Genomic DNA, 6082 nt, shown 5'->3' on the forward strand with positions numbered 1-6082 from the left:
TAGGAGATGAAGGTCACCAACAGGCAACATTCACAGCTTCACAACTTCACTTGGGTCTGGCCCTGTTGCCTACATGGGCTCAGTGACTGCTACCCCCAAGATTCATTTCTAGGGTTGAGTCCGTAGCCAGGTCAATTATAATCAAGCTTGGATTATTTGTTCCAGCTTTGCTGCTGAGTGAGCGTTGGATACCAGTGTAATGTGATAAACGATGTTCTACTGGTCCTCGTGGTCAGCATTTGTTCTATTCACTGGGGCCATAATAAATGTGTGCCCCAAATAGTACATGAAGTTCTATGTAGCCAAATTAAAATGCCCTCTAAGTAGTCTCAATACCATGTTTTTTTCAGTCTCCAAATAGGCATGACCTAATAGGGAAAGAGTGCTGTGAACAAGAGGGAACACTTTATTGTCCATCAATAGACATGTCCTATTTCCTCCTTGACTTAGCTTGCCAAGTTTGGTAAAACAGAAACCCAGTGAAGATTCAGGATGTCTCAAAATCAAAGCACACAATAAAGGAACATGGAGCATATAAAGTACTAATGTCAAAGTTTGGTTTAATTTTCAAGACTTTATTATTTAAAGTTATAGATACACTTCAGGGCTTTTGAAAGAACACTGCACATACTTAAAAATACTTCATTTAAGCTACTTTGACTCATCTTCCATTTACAAACTATTTTCTATGTTACCTAAAATACAAAGAGCAAAATAATTATTTTTTGGAACAATTGCTTTCTAAATCCTGAGGGAAACAATAACAATAACAGATTTAAAATATTGGATGCCTATATATACATATAAAGTACATCACAAATATTTTCTGTAATAATTGGCAATGTTTTGTACTTTTTGAATCCAAAAATTGAAAGATTAATCAGCTTATCCAAGATCATATATGTTTTAGTCTCAGTTCTTCAGAGAAAACAGATCCAATAGGGGTGTGTGTGTGTGTGTGTGTGTGTGTGTGTGTGTGATATTTATCTTAGTATAATGAAAAGATTTATTTTGAGGAATTGGCTCATATAATTATGGAGACTGAGAAGTCCCAAGATCTGCATTTGGCAAGCTGAAGGCCCAGGAGAGCCAATGGTAACAGTTCTAGTCTGAGTCTGAAAGCCTGAGCGTTAGAAGAGCTGATGGTGTAAGGTTTACTCTTAGTCTGAAAGCAGGAGAATACTGATGTCCCAGCAGTCAAGCAGGGAGTGTGAATTCTCTCTTACTCAGTCTTTTGTTCTCTCCAGGACTTCAACAGATTGGATGGGGCCCACTTACACTGGGAGGGCAATCTGCCTTACTTAGTCTACAGATTCAAATGTTAATCTCATCTGAAAACATCCTCACAGACATACCCAGAATAATGTTTAAACAAATGTCTGGGCACCCCATGGCTCCATCAGGTTGACACATAAAACTAACCATCACAGCATAGCTGGAAAGCAGCTGAGATGGGGGATTTAAATACAGACCAATTTAACTCTAAGGTCCGTAGTTTTTCATCACATCACTCTACCCCAAGGAGGTGAGTTTTCTGATCCCAAGCTCCAACTTTAAGAGCTACATTGATTGTTTTGGGATGTGTGGGAGATCCTGTTAAAACTCTTTTCATCATCTATTCTGAGATCACCCAGCTGTTAATTTAGTTTCATCTGGCTCATCTCCAAGCCTCTGACACATTCATTGCTGGTAATGTTCTGGAAATTCCCACTGCACTTCCTTTTTGGCAAAGTTAACTTTCATTTACATTGGGGTTACTAAGAATTTCAGACAATAGAAAGTAGCTTATATCATCAAAAAAAGCTAAGGCCTTCTACTTTTTTTTTTTTTTTTTTTTTTTTTTGAGATGGAGTTTCACTCTTGTTGCCCAGGCTGGAGTGCAGTAGAGCGATCTTGGCTCACTGCAACCTCTGCCTCCTGGGTTCAAACAATTTTCTGCCTCAGCCTTCCAAGTTTCTGGGATTACAGGCATGCGCCACCACACTCAGCTAATTTTATATTTTTAGTAGAGATGGGGTTTCACCATGTTGGCCAGGCTGGTCCCGAACTCCTGACTTCAGGTGATCCACTCACCTCGGCCTCCCACAGTGCTGGGATTACAGATGTGAGCCACCATGCCCAGCCAGGCCTTCTAATTGTTTTAATTAAAATATTGTAAACATATAATTTATTTTTCAAATTATTTATTTATTTGTATTGTATATATTTAGTGTATACAGCGTAAAGCTTTGTTACACATGTGCATAGTGAAATAATTGCTGTAAGTAAACAAATTAACATATCCTTCACTTTTCATAGTTACTTTTTTGTCATAGGAGTATCTGATATCAACTCTTTCAGCAAATTTTCAATATACAATATGGTTAATAATATGATACTATTAACTATAATCCTTCTACTATATATTAGATCTCTAGACTTACTAATACTACATAAGTTTGTATCGTTTGACTTACCTCTCACCATTTTCTCCCCTTCCCAAATTATTTTTCAAAAGCACAGGTTCTTTGGTTCGAAAATCCAAATTTATGTTTACACCTTTAGTTTGCAGATTCAAGAAGTTCAAGACTTCTTAACAGATAAGATATACTGCATAAACCACTTAGATTTATCTAAAACCACATAAAACCCATGTCTTAAGAAATGATGAAGAGCATTAAAACTTGAAATGCATATTTCTCCCAATTTCTAGAATCACATTTTGCATTACATAATATTATATCATCCACTATGCCATATGTAAGACAGCATTGTCAACCAGTCTGTCTAACCATACTGAGCAGTCTGTGAAACAAATCAGCTGACTATGATGTTGCCCTGGGTAGGAACACCGTGACCCACCAGGAAAAGATTGGCTGCGTATCTGTCAGCAATGGGCTCCAGCCCTCACTCTCTGATCTGTTTGGTATTCAGAAAATTCTCTCTGAGTGCCTCATCTCTGTGGTCTGTAGGAGTTAATGTGCCAGAAAAGGAGAGCAAATTCATTTTCAGTATATTAATGAGATCAGACCCAAGGACAATTGAACAAGACTTCCCCCCGCCTTTTTTTTTTTTTTTTTTTTTTTTTTTTGAGATGGAGTCTTGCTCTGTCACCCAGGCTGGAGTGCAGTGGTGCGATCTCGGCTTACTGCAACCTCTGCCTTCCAGGTTCAAGCGATTCTCCTGCCTCAGTCTCCCAAGCAGCTGGGACTACAGGCCCGCACGCCACCATGCCCAGTTAATTTTTGTATTTTTAGTAGAGACAGGGTTTTACCATATTAGCCAGGCTGGTCTCAAACTCCTGACCTCGTGATTCACATACCTTGGCCTCCCAAAGTGCTGGAATTACGGGCATGAGCCATCGTGCCCAGCCCAAGACTCCTATTTTTAAAACCTGAAAAAATTGTCATGAAAGAAATGTAGATAGAATCTGTAAGTCACTTGCTACATTAAGATACTCAGGCAAAGGGATTTATTTCTATACATTATGATGTGTGCCTCCAAGCTTGTTTCATAAATAAATATCTTAAAAATATACTTATTTGCCTGCTGCATCATTAACTCATTCATTCATTCAATACATGTCCATTAGACATCTCCCATTTTAAGTCATTTTTATGCTGGGTAGTTTAAGGGGTTTTAAGATAAATAGCAGAAGTGTTGAGAGAAGACAAATACCCAAATAACTGAAATGCAAAACAGAGCAGTATAAGTGCTGAGTAAGGGGAAAAACAAAGAATTATCAGGATTTAAAACAAGGGTAAAATTAAACAGAGCACCAAATGAAGTAAATTAGGAAGTATTTTATGAAGGATGAAGAAGGTGATTTTAGCCATGAAGGATGCTAGTCACTTCTGGCAAAGCACTAATATAAGCATAAGTCTGTTGGTGGGAAAGTTCACGGTACAGCACAGCTTTGTTGATGGGAAGAGTGTGGGAGATTGGGATGGAATAATGGACGCAGCACAGATCCGAGGAGAAACCAGAGAGGCCATATGGGAATTAAAAGTTAAACTCAACTGGAAAGCAATTGCCTGCGCACACTGCGGCCAGTGTGGTCTGCAAGTCAGAAGCTCTCTGCTCTATTCTGGCATCCTCTGTGTCTTCTGAGGCTTCTTTCACCTCTCTGGGCCTCAGTGTCCATACATGTAAAATGAAAATACCACTCTGCCAACTTCATGAAGTTATTATAATGATTAGATAATGTAGATTACTACTGATTTTCAGTGTTGGGTGGTAGAGGAGTAGGTTAGAGCTATGCTATTTAACTTTTCAGAGCTCAGAACATAAATAATTTTTAATGTAAAACAGCCTTCAAAATTCTCTTTAAATAATATTGCTAGACCCACAGAGACATAAATCAAAAACAAGTTAATCATATATCATGGCAATGATGATAAAATTGCTTTTTTATGACCTTTTTAATATAGATGTTATTAAGATTCCAATTCAAAGGAAACTAAAAATTAGACAGGGGAAGTCATTTTCTACAGTTATGGGCTGGAAAGTAACAGAGCTAAGTCTATAAACTCAAGCAGCCAGACTTAAGCTGAAATGCTTAACACAGGCTAAACTGCTCTAAAATAAAGCAAGCATGCTATGATCTTGCATATGGTTTTAATAAAAGAAAAAATACATACTTTTGTGACTATTATCCAAGTATTATTAATCCAAAAAGATAATTTTAAATTATCTTTTATTTAAAAAGGTACACAAAAGAAAAAATATTTAATACTAACATTATGAATCAGTGAATTGAAGTTAAAATGGGATACTATTTTTAGTTAACATTTTAGCAGACGCCTTAAAACATTGTTCATGCATTTTTTCTTTCAGTTTATAAATTAAGACATGTTCATCAGAGAAAACTGAAAAAATATTGAACAGCATAAAGGCAATAAAACAATCCACAATCTTATCATAAACATTTTATTAAATGTCTTTTCAATCTTTATAAATATGCTACACTACTAAGAATTACAAATGTTGGGGGCGGGAAATCCTCAGCCTCAGTGGCGGTCATGGACAAGTTGCGCTGGGTAGAAGTGGAGGGGCGATTTGAGGAGTCGGGAGGGGGTGACAGGCTAAGATTCGGAGAGAGAGGCGCTAGTGGCTGGTCTCAGCCTGGAAAGAATCTTCTGCTGACTCTCAACTTTTCCTGGAAAAAATGAATCATTCCCATCATATGGGGATGAGCTATATGGGCTCCAATAGTACCATGCAGCCTTCTTACCATCACCCAACCACTTCAGCCTCACACTCCCATGATGGAGGAGACAGCAACATGAAGATGATGATGCCTATTACCTTCTACTTTGGCTTTAAGAATGTGGGATTACTGTTTTCTGGTTTGGTGATCAATACAGCTGGAGAAATGGCTGGAGCTTTTGTGGCAGTGTTTTTTACTAGCAATGTTCTATGAAGGACTCAAGACAGCCCGAGAGAGCCTGCTGTGTAAGTCACAAGTCAGCATTCGCTACAATTCCATGCCTGTCCCAGGACCAAATGGAACCATCCTTATGGAGACACACAAAACTGTTAGGCAGGAGATGCTGAGCTTTCCTCACCTCCTACAAACAGTGCTGCACATCATCCAGGTGGTCATAAGCTACTTCCTCATGCTCATCTTCATGACCTACAACGGGTACCTCTACATTGCAGTAACAGTAGGGGCTGGTACAGGATACTTCCTCTTCGGCCGGAAGAAGGCAATGGTAGTAGACATCACAGAGCATTGCCATTAATGTCAGACTCTATGGTGTGGCCTTATTGATTGCATTGGGAAGCTGTTCAAGACTTGAAGACGTGATTCCTGCTTCAATCATCCCTTCTTCCTCCTCTTTGTGCATGTACACACACACACACACACACCACACACCTGCTCAACAGAGGTTTAGTTTATAGTCTCCGAGCTAAAGTAGTAACCTCCCAAATTGTTTTTGCTAATAAGCTGAGATTCCTATTTCTCTAAAGGAGAAGCCCACATGAGATGTCTTTTCCTTCTCCATCATCTTACAGCCAAGTTATATGTTCTTGTCTAATCCATGCAGCTTTTTGTTCATTGACTTGATCATCTGCTTCCTTTTTGAATGTTTAACAGATA

At 38.6% G+C, this 6082-nt stretch overlaps 1 pseudogene; it reads left to right on the top strand.

Moving 5' to 3' along the window:
- The first annotated feature begins 5146 nt into the window (after positions 1-5146).
- Positions 5147-5723, top strand: LOC111543466 (annotated as a pseudogene).
- The last annotated feature ends 359 nt before the right edge of the window (positions 5724-6082 follow it).

This window comes from Piliocolobus tephrosceles, chromosome 2 (assembly GCF_002776525.5).
Source record: "Piliocolobus tephrosceles isolate RC106 chromosome 2, ASM277652v3, whole genome shotgun sequence".
Taxonomy (NCBI): domain Eukaryota; kingdom Metazoa; phylum Chordata; class Mammalia; order Primates; family Cercopithecidae; genus Piliocolobus; species Piliocolobus tephrosceles.